This window comes from Elephas maximus, chromosome 16, assembly GCF_024166365.1.
Source record: "Elephas maximus indicus isolate mEleMax1 chromosome 16, mEleMax1 primary haplotype, whole genome shotgun sequence".
NCBI lineage: Eukaryota > Metazoa > Chordata > Mammalia > Proboscidea > Elephantidae > Elephas > Elephas maximus.
In genome coordinates this window covers 20,519,231-20,534,406 of record NC_064834.1, presented here as the reverse complement: position 1 = coordinate 20,534,406, position 15,176 = coordinate 20,519,231, and the positions used below count along the sequence as shown (strand labels likewise).

At 40.1% G+C, this 15,176-nt stretch overlaps 1 protein-coding gene across 4 annotated transcripts in view; it reads right to left on the bottom strand.

The window, feature by feature from the left end:
- The window catches only part of CTNNA3 (catenin alpha 3), a 1,852,175-nt gene that overhangs the window by 1,424,719 nt on the left and 412,280 nt on the right, over nucleotides 1–15,176 (bottom strand). The window lies entirely within an intron of this gene.

Below are 15,176 nucleotides of genomic sequence, written 5' to 3'. Positions count from 1 at the left end.
ACATCGTGTGGTTTAAAATCAGAAAAGGTGTGCACAAGGGTTGTATCCCTTCACCATATTTATTCAATCTGTATGCTGAGCAAATAGTCCAAGAAGCTAGACTACATGAAGGAGAAGGTTGTATCAGGATTGGAAGAAGATGCGTTAACAACCTACGATATGCAGGTGATGCAACCTTGCTTGCTTGCTGAAAGTGAAGAGGGCTTGAAGCACTTACTGATGAAGATCAAAGACCATAGCCTTCAGTATGAATTACACCTCAACACAAAGAAAACAAAAATCCTCACAACTTGACCAACAAGCAACATCATTATAAAGGGAGAAAATATTGAGGTTGTCAAGGGTTTCATTTTACTTGGATCCACAATCAATACCCATGGAAGCAGCAGTCAAGAAATCAAAAGATACACTGCATTGTGCAAATCTGCTGCAAAAGATCTCTTTAAAGTGTGAAAAAGCAAAGATGTCACCTTGAGGACTAAGGTGCACCTTACTCAAGCCATTGTATTTTCAATCACCTCATATGCATGCAAAAGTCATACAATGAATAAGAAAGACTGAAGAACAACTGATGCATTTGAATTATGGTGTTGGTGAAGAATACTGAATATACAATGGACTGAGAGAAGAACGAATAAATCTTAGAAGTACAGTCAGAATGTTCCTTAGAAGTGATGACGGTAAGACTTGGTCTCACGTACTTTTTGACGTTTTCAGGAGGGACCAGTTCGTGGAGAAAGGCATTATGCTTGGTAAATTAGAGAGTCAACAAAAAGGAAGACCCTCAACAAGATGGACTGACACAGTGGCTGCAACAATGGACTCAAATGTAGCGAAGATTTTAAGGATGGTACCCATACCCAGACCCAGTGCCGTCGAGTCAATCCCAACTCATAGCGACCCTCTAGGACAGAGTAGAACTGCCCCATGGTGTTTCCAAGGAGCACCTGGCAGATTCGAACTGCTGACCCTTTGGTTAGCGGCCATAGCACTTAACCACTACACCACCAGGGTTTCCAAGGATGGTACAGGACCGGGAAATGTTTTGTTCTGTTTTATATAGGGTTGCCATGAGTCTGAAGTGACTAGAAGGCACCTAACAACAACAACATAGATAATTTTTAATCTTTTAGAAAACATAATATTGGCGTATTAGTAAACCCATATGCTTACCATTTCCTTCTAGTACAAATTCTTCCATTTCTACCTTTCTGCAAGTATATTTTTTTCTTTTTCTTCAGCGAAAACTTGTTGATAATAAACTACACAAGCTTGAGGCTACTTAAAAATAGCTTTAATTTGTCTTTTGTCTTCAAATGTAGTTGCATTGTATATTTAATTCAAGGTTAACTATTATTTTCTTTCAGGGCTTAAAAAAAATTATTTCAGTGCCTTTTAGCATCTATTTTTGTTATTGAGATATCAGCCATCAGTCATTACTTGCGATTTCTCTTTTCTCCCTATTTTCTTTTAAAAATATTCTTTTTATCTCTGGTGTTCATTCTCACGATACAACGACTAAATGTAGATTTCCTTTTATTTGTCTTGCTTGAGATTTATTGAGCTTCATATTAAGGTGTCTTCCATCAGTTCTAGGAAATCCCCAGTTAGTAACTTCTTGATATTTTTCTCACTTCTAAATTTTTTATTAGAATATTTTATACTTGTAACACCATTCTCCAAGTATCTTAATTGCTTTTCTATCTTTTCTATTTCTGTGTCTCTTTTCTATGTGGCATCCTAAGTAACTTCTTCAAATATATCTTTCAGATTACTAATTTTCTATTTAAAAAAAAAAAAACCTGTTGCTGTCGAGTCAATTCCAACTCAGAGCGACCCTGTCCCTAATCTATTTTGCCTGATCATTAACTTTGAGTTATTATATTTCTCATTTTAGGAAGTGCTGCCTGCTCAATTTTGACAGTCTGTTGCCCCTTCATCACATTTTCAAAAAATAAATGAGGGTAATAAAATTAAATATACCAACTTATATTCAGTATCTCATAATTTCAATATATGTCATGTTTGCAAATCTTATTCTGTAATGTGTTCTTTCCGCTAAGTCTTATTCATGATGGCTTGCTTCTTTGTATGTCTTTTGAGAACTCATTTTCCTTGGAACTCTGCTAATTTTTTTTGTGAACTGGGTTTAAAACGCACCCATACGTGTTGCCGTCGAGTCGATTCCAACTCATAGCAGCCCTACAGGACAGAGTAGAACTGCCCCATAGGGTTTCCAAGAAGGGTTTAAAACACACCCATACCCGTTGCCATTGAGTCGATTCCTGCTCATGATGATCCTATAGGACAGTAGAATTGCTCTTTAGAGTTTCCAAGAACCAGCTGGTAGATTCATACTGCAGACCACACCAACAGAGCTCCTTAAAGTGCACAGAGAATATAAGTTTACTTCTGGCAGGTATCTGGAAGTACTGCCAGGACAGGACAACTTTAATTTCCAGCTGGGGTTTTAAATGCTACACAGATAATATTAATTCCAACCTAAAGTTCAGGTAAAGACTGGCTTATGATCAGAAAATTTCCAAGATGTTTTCTGCTCTTTCTTTCTGAGCTACGCAGAGCCAAGGCCAAGTTTACCCACTATCTCTTGCTGTAAGAGACAGTATTTTCTTGGTCATCCAAAGAGGTGTTCAAATTTGGGTTACAAGGATCACTTATCTGATTTTCCATCTGAGAGGAAACAGGCTGTCTTTCCTCCTCAGTTCATGGTCTTTTAAAATCCAAGTTCCAGGTCATAGGATGAACAGTTCCCATCTTCCATTAGCACAACATCGTGCCAGTGCTGGCGTGCTCGTCTGGATTTCTCCTCTCTTTGTATCAGGTTAGCCATGCATTTTAGAAATATTTTACCCATCATTTTTAGCCCTGTGGTTAAGAACTCAGCTGCTAACTGGAAAGTCAGGCGTTTGAACCCACCAGCTGTTCCTTGGCAACCATATGGGGTAGTTCTACTCTGTCCTATAGGGTCACTATGAGTTGGAATCAATTCGACAGCAACAAGTAGCCCACTATATTTCTACAAACCAAAACCATTTTTTTAATCATATTAAAGTTCTTCTAGATATCAACGGTGCCCATTTTTCTTTACCTCCTAAATGCTAATCTGACGGATAGCTGTCTCCGTTTTCTCCTTCAGGGAAAAACATAAGCAATAAGGGCTATGTTCCCCCAAATTATTACTTTCTGTAAGAGGAAACATATATTGTCAGTCGCAGGGAACTTAGACCAAGGCTAGACACTTGCTGAGGGAAGGGAATATATATATGTATGTATGTATTTTCTCTCTGTGTTCCCTTCTCACAGAAAAGATTCTAAGCAGTAGAATCACTTCAATATGCTTCTGGTAGTTTCCCTCACTATAAATACATGGCCTAGTTAAAACTTAGGTAAAGCAGATAAATATACCCCAAGTACATAACTATCAGTTGGAAAAAGAAAAAAGAGAGGTAAGGGAAAAAGTACTCTTTACCCCAATATCACAAAATAACTTGCAGCATTCCTGTATTCGTTTTCTCCTTGAATAACTATTTATTTACCACTAACTATATACAGGATCCCGGTGGCATAGTGATTAAGAGCTGTGGTTGCTGACTAAAAGGTAGCAGGTCAAATCCATCAGCTGTTCTTTGGAAACCCTATGGGACAGTTCTACTCTGTCCTAGAGGGTCGCTATGAGTCAGAATTGACTCAATGGCAATGATGTGCGGGGTACTATACACAGGGCATGGTTCTAGGTGCTGGGCATACAGCACCTATATAAATGATGGCACATGAATGAGTTTACAAAAGAAAGACAATAACAAAATAAATACAACAGCTCTTTGAAAATGAGAAAGTCTACATCCATGTCCTTTGTTATTATCATCTTTATCATATGAAGAGCCAGATAATTCTTATGGGCCACAATTCCAGCAGCCTATTTTTGTCCTCTTCACAGGACAAATGTCTTAAAGGAGTCCGAGTTTCCTAAGCAATTTTCACTGGCAAGGTTTCTTGCTTAAAGACATTTTCAAATTTCCTTTAATCTACAAGTCGAGACTTCTCAGTTCTCATTCAGTCACTATTGGAGAAGAAAACACCCTGTAATTCACATTAGCTTTACCAGTAAATTAATCGATTTAGCCTGTACAGTGTTCTAATTCAAATTCTATTTTCTCAACCAATAAATCTCAGATTTCATACCCACAACCAGCCATGAACCAAAATGAAAGATTTAACAGAGCCTCGGCATGGTAGTTGTTGAGTAAGCACTCTGATACATTTCCGCACTATAAACATTTAACGAGACTTGCTCCCGACAGAGTATTTACTACATCAGTTTATATCATAGTATTATATTTGCAGGAGCAAGATAGAGCAAAGGTTATTTTGGATACTTTACCAATACAGTTTCCTGTAAATAAAGGAAAGTGCAACCATTCAATTTACAAAATCATTAAAAAGGGTTAAATGCTCAGTAAATTCTGCTTATCTAGTTCAGACAGCCTCAGCAGCTATTTGTAACTCAGATAAAAAATACATAAAACTCAGGCATTTTGTACTAGTTTGTGCTTCCATAGCTTTGACTGGAACAGAATTTCAAAGGTTGTTGAGACCGTATGAGGATCTCAGAGAAGTGTCTTCAGGACTCCCTTCTGCCTTGTTTAGAAGGGAGTATGCCATAGAAAGGACTTTTCCTGAGAAAGAGAGAACACCATCACCGCACCTTCACCCATCACCACGCCTCGCTCACTCTCATCAAAGCTGCACACGCACAAAAGCACACACACACACTTTCTCCACCTCTCTAACCACTGCCATTTCCTGCCTGTAGCAGCCACTCTTAACTAAAAGGAGGAAAGGGAACATGTCCCAGAAGAAGGAACAATCTGGAAATCTGTCTTCTATGATGCAAGAATAAAGAACGCAGTGTCTAGCATAAACTGGACTCCTTATGCAAGCATCCAAAACCCGCTGCAGTCAAGTTGATTCCGGCTCATAGTGACCCTATAGGACAGAGTAGAACTGCCCCACAGGGTTTCCAAGCAGTGCCTGGTAGATTCAAACAGCTGACCTTTTGGTTAGTAGCTGTAGCTCTTAACCACTACGCCACCAGGGTTTCCGATGCAAGCATACCCTGATACAATTCTGTTTAGTACTTATGTGGTATGCCAGTGTAAGCGTCCACTCTAGCAAATTTCACTTCATTGCACTAGCCACTCCCCAAATACTGATTATTTCCATTTAAATAACCCAGGATCAAAATCCTTTTAACCAAAAGGTTATTCCACATTTTGGACTTGCTAATTTTTTTTTCTTTTTTTCAAAAACAAAAAGTTGTAGATGTAGATCACCAGGACTTCGTTGCATTTTTAATGTCTCTCATGGTACGTACAGACTAAGAATATTAGCATAAATTGTGTTGAATTTTAATTAAGCAAATTAAGTTTTATTTGTAAGAACGCAGTATAGCACAGTAGGTAATAATTCTTCTGGACTCAGAAAGACTAGATTCACATCCTGACTACTACCACTCACTAGGTTTCTGATTTAAGCAAGTTATACTCTATATAATTCTCAGTGTTATTTACTGTAAGAAAAAATAGAAAATACTTAACCATATAGTGACGCTGTAATAATTAAATGGCAAAATTCATATAAAGCTCTTAGAAATTTAAAAAAAAAGTCATATATTTAATTTATTGGGCACTTAACAAAGCTTTGGGTGATGCAGCAGTTAACATGCTCATCTGCTAACTGAAAATATGGGGGTTCAAATCCACCCAGAGACACCTCAGTGGAAAGACCTGACATTCTACATCCTAAATACCAGCCACTGAAAAGCCTGTGGAGTACAGTTCTACTCTGACACACATGGGGTCAGAATCAACTCAATGCCAACCGGTGGTGGTGCTAATCTGAATCTACTAATAACACTAGTATAAATTTAGTAAGAAGCATAGTCCTTGTCTACAAGTTTTCAACCTTATTCTGAAGATAAGATGGACCACTAGTAGTGTAAATTATTCAGTGTGAATTACATAGGACAAACAATTTGACACCATAATTTGGTATTATTAGAGAACCACCACTATTCTTATACGTCATGTAGACAAATATTTCCTATAATTTTCACATAAGAAAGGAAAAAAATTTTTTTTTTTCCTTAGGTGCCAATAATTTGAATTTTATAAATTTTCACATGTTTTTGTCAGGTGCCATCAAGTCAGCTCTGACTCACAGTGACCCTATGTATAACAGAAGGAAGCACTGCCTGGTCCTGAGCCATCCTCACAATCGTTGTCATGCTTGAGCTCATTGTTGTGGACACTGTGTCAATCCATCTCGTTGAGAGTCTTCCTCGTTTTCACTGATCCTCTAATTTACCAAGCATGGTGTCCTTCTCCAGAAACTGGTTCCTCCTGATAACATGTCCAAAGTATATGAGACAAAGTCTCACCACCCTTGCTTCTAATGCGCATTCTGGCTGTATTTCTTCCAAGACAGATTTGCTTGTTCTTCTGGCAGCACATGGTATGTTCAATATTCTTCGCCAACACCATAATTCAAAGGCATCAATTCTTCTTTGGTCTTCTTTATTCACTGTCCAGCTTTTGCATGCATATGAGGTGATAAAAAAAAAAAAACAAGGCTTGGGCCAGGCACACATTAGTCCTTAAAGGACATCTTTAAAGGGATCTTTTGCAACAGATATGCCCAGTGCGATGTGTCATTTCATTTCTCGACTGCTGCTTCCATGGGTATTGATTGCAGATCCAAGTAAAATGAAATTGACAACTTTAACATTTTCTTCGTTTATCATGATACCGCTTATTGATACAGTTTGTGAGGATTTTTGTTTTCTTTATGTTAAGGTATAATCCATGCTGAAGGCTGTAGTCTTTGATCTTCATCAGCAAGTGCTTCAAGTCCTCTTCACTTTCAGCAAGCAAGGTTGTGTCATCTGCATAATGCAGGTTGTTAATGAGTCTTCCTCCAGTTCTGATGCTGCGTTCTTCATGTACTCCAGCTTCTCAAATTATTTGTTCAGCCTACAGATTAAATAAGTATGGTGAAAGGATACAACCCAGATGCACACCTTTCTTGACTTTAAACCACACAGCATCCCCTTGCTCTGTTCAAAAGACTGCCTCTTGGTCTAAGTACAGGTTCCTTATGAGCACAATTAAGTGTTGTAGAATTCCCATTCTTCACAATGTTATCTACAATTTATTATGATCCATACAATCAAATGCCTTTGCATAGTCTATAAAACACAGGTAAACATCTTTCTGGTGTTCTTTACTTTCAGTCATGATCTGTCTGACGTCAGCAATGATATCCCTTGTTCCATGACCTCTTCTGAATCCGGCTTTAACTTCTGGCAACTCCCTGTAGATGCACTGATACAACCACTTTTGAATGATCTTCAGCAAAATTTTACTTGTGTATGATATTGTTTGATAATTTCCATATTCTGTTGGATCACTGATTTTTTTAGAAATAGGCTGCCAGGTCCTTCTTCCTAGTCTGCCTTAGTCTGGAATCTCCACTGGAATATGTTTACTAAGGGTGACCCGTCTGGTATTTGAAATGCCAGTGGCAAATCTTCAGTGTCACAGCAACACGCAAGCAACCACAGTAAGACAAACTGACAGACAAGTGGTAGAAATTTTCACATGGATGCCAACAAGTAAGAATCTAATTATGTTGAATTAGAAATGAAGACACCAGTTTAAAAACATGTAACTAAGGAAAGTTATATTGAAAAGTTATCCTAAATTTAAATTAATTAACTATCCAAAAAGTTTATCATGAAAATAATAACATTTGGAATAACATAGGTATTATATATCTGTATGTATTTAGTTTTTTTTTTTTTATGTTATCAGTGAAACTTCAGTAATTTCAATTGTATGGGTTTCTTCACTGTGGAAGAATCTGCCTCCAAATATTCATTTTCACTAATGAGATAAGAGCTAAGACTTATTTAGAAGTGACAGGCACTGACTGAAGCATTTTAACCTGTATTGTTTGCTACTGAGTCAATCCCAACTCATAGTGACCTTATAGGACACAGGAGAACTACCCCATAGGGCTTCCAAGGCTGAGATCTTTATGGAAGCCGCTGGTGGGTTTGAACAGCCAACCTTTCAGTTAGCGGCCAAGTCCTTAACCACTGAACCACCAGTACTCCTTGAGCATTTTAACATGTACTATATTATTAATTCACCAACACTGACCACACTGCTATGATTCTAGGTCCTATTATTATCCCCATTTTATGGTGAGAAAACTGGAATTGTATTAGTGTCATGAATTGAATTGTGTCACCCAAAAATATGTGTCAACTTGGTTAGCCCATGATTCCCAATACTATATGACTGTCTACCCTTCTGTCATCTGATGTGATTTCCCTATGTGTTGTAAAACCTATCCCTATCATGTAATGAGATAGATTAGTGGCAGTTATACTGATGAGATCTACAAGATTAGATAGTGTATTAAGCCAATCTGTTTTGAGATATAAAAGAGACAAGTGAGCAGAGAGACACGAGGACCTCATAACACCAAGAATGAAGAGCAGGAGCATGCATCCTTTGGGCCCAGGGTCCCTGCGCTCAGAAACTCCTTTACCAGGGGAAGATTGATAATAAGGACCTTCCTCCAGAGCTGGGAAGAGAAAGCCTTCCCCTGGAGCTGATACCCTGAATTTGACTTGTAGCCTACTAGACTGTGAAAGAATGAATTTCTCTTTGTTAAAGCCATCTACTTGTGGTATTTCTGTTATACAGCAGTAGATGACTAAGACAGAATTTGGCACCGGGAATGGGGTGCTGCTCTAATGGATACCTAAAATGTGGAAGTGGTTTTGAAACTGTGACTGGATAGAGGACTGGCAGCAGCAGAACCAGGAGGCCAGCACCAGACAGTGCTATAGCCAATCCACAGAGCGAGAGAGTTGAGTGCTTCTGTGCAGGAGGCTTCCTGGTGGAGTGGGGTGCCTCCAGGCACTTCTTGGTGGAGCTAGGCTTGCTGACCCACAGAGTGAGAGAGCTGTCCTCTGGCCAAAGTTTACTGGCAGAGTGGCGTGCCTCCAGGCACATAGGTGGAGCTACAGAGCTTTGGAACACTTGCCCTAGCAGGGCAGATACATGAGGCCTGAGGGCCAGGAGGCCAAGAAACCAGGAAGCAGAAGCTGAAGAGACAAGGAACACAGGAAGCCAAGCTGCCTCAGTCTCAAAATATAGGACCAGAACCTCTAGGGTCTCAAAGGGTGGAGCCATGGCATCTGGTATTTCTAAGGGTGGAGTCGCCACTCAGATGGACTAGGAGAATGCTGCGCCTAAAGCTGAGGGAGCAGAGTTGCTGTCCCAGTGGGCCTGGAAGGTGGAGCTGAAGCCCAGGGCTGAGGGGCTTCCACTCAGAATCAGATGAGTGTGGCCAATACCAAGAGTCTGGAGGGCTGGGCCATTGTATAAACTGTCTCTCAGACAACAGAGGATTCTTTGCAAAGCCTCAAGGGCTAACGTAATGTGTCCAGCTGACTTGCTTGGTGCCTGCTATCCCTTCTTTCCCTCCAATTTCTCCCATTTGTAATGGAAAAGTCTAGTGTGTACCTGTTCTGCCACTGTACTTTGGAAGGAAAAAGCTTGTATTCTATATTTCACAGATGAACAGGAATTTTTGGATTTTGGACTTGGAGTTGATTTAAGACTTTTGCTGATATGATGGGGTGAATATGTTTTACATGTGGTAAGGACATGAATTTCGGGGGGCCAAAGGGTGGAATGTCATGGATTGAACCGTGTCCCCCCAAAATATGTGTCAATTTGGTTAGGCCATGATTCCCAGTATTGCATGATTGTCTTCCACTTTGTCATCTGACGTGATTTCCCTATGTGTTGTAAATCCTATCACTATCATTTCAGTGGCAGTTATACTGATGAGATCTACAAGATTAGACAGTGTTTAAGCCAATCTGTTTTAAGATATCAAAAGAGACAAGAGAGCAGAGAGACATGGGGACCTCATACTACCAAGAATGAAGAGCAGGAGCATGCATTCTTTGGGCCAGAGTCCCTGTGCTGAGAAGCTCCTCGACCAGGGGAAGACTGATGACAAGGACCTTCCTCCACAGCCAAGAAGAGAAAGCCTCCCCCTGGAGCCAATGCTCTGAATTTGGACTTGTAACCTACTAGACTGTGAGAGAATGAATTTCTCCTTTTTAAAGACATCCTCTTGGGGTATTTCTGTTATAGCAGCAGCAGATGACTAAGACAGTAACTTTCCCCAGGTGGCACACATCTGGGACAGCATCCAGGCACTCAGGCTCCCAAGCCCTTAACCTTAAGTGCTACAGGACACTCTCCCATTAAGCAACTATTTGTCTGATCTGAGTAGCCAGTGATTTTGGACATCATACTTACATACCTGACAAATATCTCAGACTCGACATGTCTAACATTGAGTTTCTAATCTTCCTTCTAATCTTCCACCACCTGTCTCTCAGGTAATCGTACTGTGGTGTCTTACATATCGCTGTGATGGTGGATACTTTGCCACCAATATTTCAAATACCAGCAGGGTCATCCTTGGTAGCCAGACTACAGCAGAGCTTCCAGACTAAGACAGGCTGGGAAGGAGGGCCCGGCAGTCTACTTCTGAAAAAATGGCCTCTATCAGCAGCAGCGGAACATTATCTGACACAATGCTAGAAGATGAGCCCCTCAAGTTGGAAGGTACTCAAAATACAACTGAGGAAGTGCTGCCTCCTCAAAGTAAAGTTGACTTTAAGGCACAGGTGGAGTCAAAACTTTCAGGACCTTAATTTACTGATGTAGCACAACTCAAAAAGAGAAAAAACACCTGCAAACATTCACTAACATCCATTAATAACTGGAATGTGGAATGTACTAAGTATGAATCTAGGAAAATTAGAAGTCATCAAAAATGAAATGGAACATGTAAATGTCAATATCCCAGGCATTAGTGAGTTGAAATGGACTATACTGGCCTTTTTGAATCAGACAATCATATGGTCTACAATGCCAGAATGACAAATTGAAGAGCAATGCTGTCATGTTCATCATCAAAAAGAGCATTTCAAGATCTATCCTGAAGTACAATGCTGTGAGTGATAGGATAATATCAAGGAAGATCAGTTCATATGATTATATACTCAAATTTATGCACCAATCACTAATGCCAAAGATGAAGAAATTGAAGATTTTTACCAACTTCTGCAGTCCGAAATTAATCAAACATGCAATAAAGATGCATTAATGATTACTGGCAATTGGAATACAAAAGTTCAAAACAAAGAAGAAGGATTGATAGTAGGAAAATTTGACCTTGATAATAGAAATGACCCTGCAGATCGCATGATAGAATTTTGCAAGACCAACTTCTTCAGTGCAAATACCTTCTTCAACAACATAAATGGCAACTGTATATGTGAACCATGCCAGATGGAATATACAGGAATCAAATTGGCTACGTCTGTGGAAAGAGATGATGGAAAAACTCAATATCATTAGTCAGAATAAGGCCAGGGTCCAAATGTGGAACAGATCATCAACTGCTCATATGCAAGCTGAAACAGAAGAAAATTAGAACAAGTCCACGAGAGCCAAACTACAACCTTGAGTATATTCCACCTGGATTTAGAAACTATCTCAAGAATAGATTTAATGCATTAAACATTAATGACCGAAGGCCAGAGGAGTTATGGAATGACATCAAGGACATCATAATGAAGAAAGCAAGAGGTCACTAAAAAGACAGAAAAGAAAGAAAAGACCAAAATGGATGTCAGAAGACAAAAAAAGCAAAAGGAAGAAATGATGAAGTAAAAGAACTGAACAGACAATTTCAAAAGGCGGCTCGAGAAGACAAAGGAAAGTATTATAATGAAATGTGCAACACTGCAGATAGAAAACCAAAAGGGATGAACACATCTCAGCATTTCTCAAGCTGAAAGAACAGAAGAAAAAATTCAAACTTCAAATTGCAATACTGAAGGCTTCTATAGGGAAAATATTAAACGACCCAGGAAGCATCAAAAGAAGACAAAAGGAATACACAGAGTCACCGTAACAGAAAGAATTGGTTAACGTTCAACCGTGTCAGGAGGCAGTATATGATCACGAACCAATGGGGAAGGAAGAAGGCCAAGCTGCACTGAAGGCACTGGCGAAAAACCAGGCTCCAGGAACTGGCCAATTGAGATGTTTCAACAAATAGATGTAGGACTGCAGGTGCTCATTCATCTATGTCAAGAAATTTGGAAGAAAGCTACCTGGCCAACCAACTGGAAGAGTTCCATATTTGTGCCCATTCCAAAGAAAGGTGATCCGAGAGAATGCAAAAATTATCAAACAATATCACACACAAGTAAAATTTTGTTGAAGATCATTCAAAAGCAGTACCTCCACAGGGAACTGTCAGAAATTAAGCCTGGATTCAGAAGAGGACAAGGGATATCACTGCTGATGTCAGAAGGATCCTGGCTGAAAGCAGAGAGTACCAGAAAGATGTTTACCTGTGCTTTATTGACTATGCAAAGGCACTCGGCTGTGTCGATCATAGTAAATTATGGATAACATCGCGAAGAACAGGAATTCCAAAACACTTAATTGTGCTCATGAGGAACCTGTATTTAGACCAAGAGGCAGTCTTTTGAACAGAACAAGAGGATGCTGCCTGGTTTAAAGTCAGGAAAGGTGTCTGTCAGGGTTGTATCTTTTCATCATGCTTATTCAATCTGTATGCTGAGCAAATAACCCGAGAAGTTGCACTATATGAAGAAGAATGCACCATTAGGATTGGAGGAAGACTCATTAACAATCTGCACAATCTTGGTTGCTGAAAGTGAAGAGGACTTGAAGCACTTCCTGATGAAGATCAAAGGCCACAGCCTTCAGTATAGATTACACCTCAACATAAAGAAAACAAAAATCCTCACAACTGGACCAATAAGCAGCATTACGATACCAAACCAAACCCACTGGTGTCGAGTGGAGTCTATTCCGACTAATAGCAACCCTATAGGACAAAGGAGAACTGCCCAGTAGAGTTTTGAAAGAGCATCTGGCGGATTCGAACTGCCAACCTTTTGGTTAGCAGCGGTACCACGTAACCACTCCGCCACTAAAGCATTATGATAAAAAGAGAAAATATTGAAGTTGTCAAAGATTTCATTTTACTTGGATCCACAATCAACACCCACGGAAGCAGCAGTCAAGATCACATTGGGCAAATCTGCTGCAAAAGACCTCTTTAAAGTGTTAAAAAAAAACAAAGATGTCACTGTAAGTACTAAGGAGCACCTGGCCCAAAACATGGTGTTTTCAATCACCTCAAATGCATATAAAAGCTGGATAATGAATAAAGAAGACCAAAGTAGAATTGCTGCCTTTGAATTATGGCGTTGGTGAAGAATATTGAATATACCGTGGACTGCCAGAAGAACAAACAAATCTGTCTTGGAAGAAGTATAGCCAAGAACGCTCATTAGAAGCAAGGATGGTGACACATTGTCTCACATACTTTGGACATATTATCAGGAGGGACCAGTCCCTGGAGAAGGACATCATGCTTGGTAAAGTAGAGGGTCAGTGAAAAAGAGGAAGACCCTCAAGAAGATGGACTGACACAACGGCTGAAACAGGGCTCAAGCATAACAAAGATTGTAAGGCTGGTGCAGGACTGGGCAGCATTTCACTCTGTTGTATACAGGGTCACTATGAATGGTAACTGACTCCATGACACCTAACAACAACAGCAGTCTTCCCTTCATGACCTGCTTCACCCATAATCTTCCCCATCATCAGTGATGAAATTTCATCCAAATACTTGTTTCTACGGTAGGCAAAAAAGATGCAGCCCAGATTTCCCTTCCAGGTACAACTTGCTGCCCTGCTTTGGGGAATACAGCTAGCAGACAAGTCCTTCAGAGGGAAGCCTCTAATCACCCCTGAGGTCACACCTTTTCCAGGGCAGCCTGCATCCTGCACAGTTCAGAGACAGGCGGCCAAAAGAGGAGGGGGGATAAAGGGTTGACCATTTCTATCTGATGGTGCACACTCTGGAGGCCAAGGCTCTCTCCAGAACTCCCTGCCAGATGGTTGAGACTTTACAGAGCTGGATTGCAGGTTGACTTCTTCCTCTGCCCAGCTCTGCTTCCTCCCCTTCCATACATAGCTGTTGATCCCTAATAATACCTTGTATCCCAAACACCATCCAGTGTCCAAGGTGTGCTCCTGGAGAATCCAGCATGAGACACCAGCCGTGACTTCTCCCTTTGTCTCACACTCCACATCCAAACTGTCAAAATCCACTCGGCACTACTTTCAAAATACAGCCTTAATGTGACCAATAATTACTGCCTCACTGACACCATTCTGGTCCAAACCTCCACATCTCTCACCTGAGTTAATACAACAGCTTTCAGATTTTCTCTTTATTCCTCCATATTGCAGCCAATGTGGTCCTTTCAAGACACAATTCTCAGTGTCACACTGCTGCTTAAAACCTTACCACGGAGCCCCATTTAACTTAGGAGTAAAAGTCAGCATCCTTAATGGCCTACATGGCCCTCTATAACCCAGCCCCACTGGCTCTCTGACTTCATTTCCTACAGCTTTCCCCTTCACTCTCTCTGCCTAGGCAGCCTGGATTCTGTGCTGCCACTTAAACACTGAGGCGTGCCTTCAAGCCTTTGCTCCAGGTCCCCACCTGCCTGATTCCCTTACCTCCTGCCAGCCTTTGATAACACCTCACCTTCTCAGTGTAACATACAATTTACTTATATATAATTTTTTGTTTTTGTCTATATTACCCTCCTAGAATGTAAACTTGACAAGCACAGCAATCTGGGTCTGTTTACATAGTTTACTGATAATTCCTAACCACACAGAAACAGTGCCCAAAATAAATATTTGTGGAATGAATAAATCCTACATTTTATAGTTTTACAGTACAGAAAATAAAATCATCACTTATATCTAATTAATAATCCCTAATAAAATTCAGTGGCTTCCTGGGCAGAGGTGTAAAGGAATCAGAAAACCACTGATAGCATATTTTCCTATTGATCAATTCATTGGAAGAAAGTGATAAAGAGACTGTTTGATTGGATAACTGGAGTTTTATTTTCTCATCCTCTAAACTAT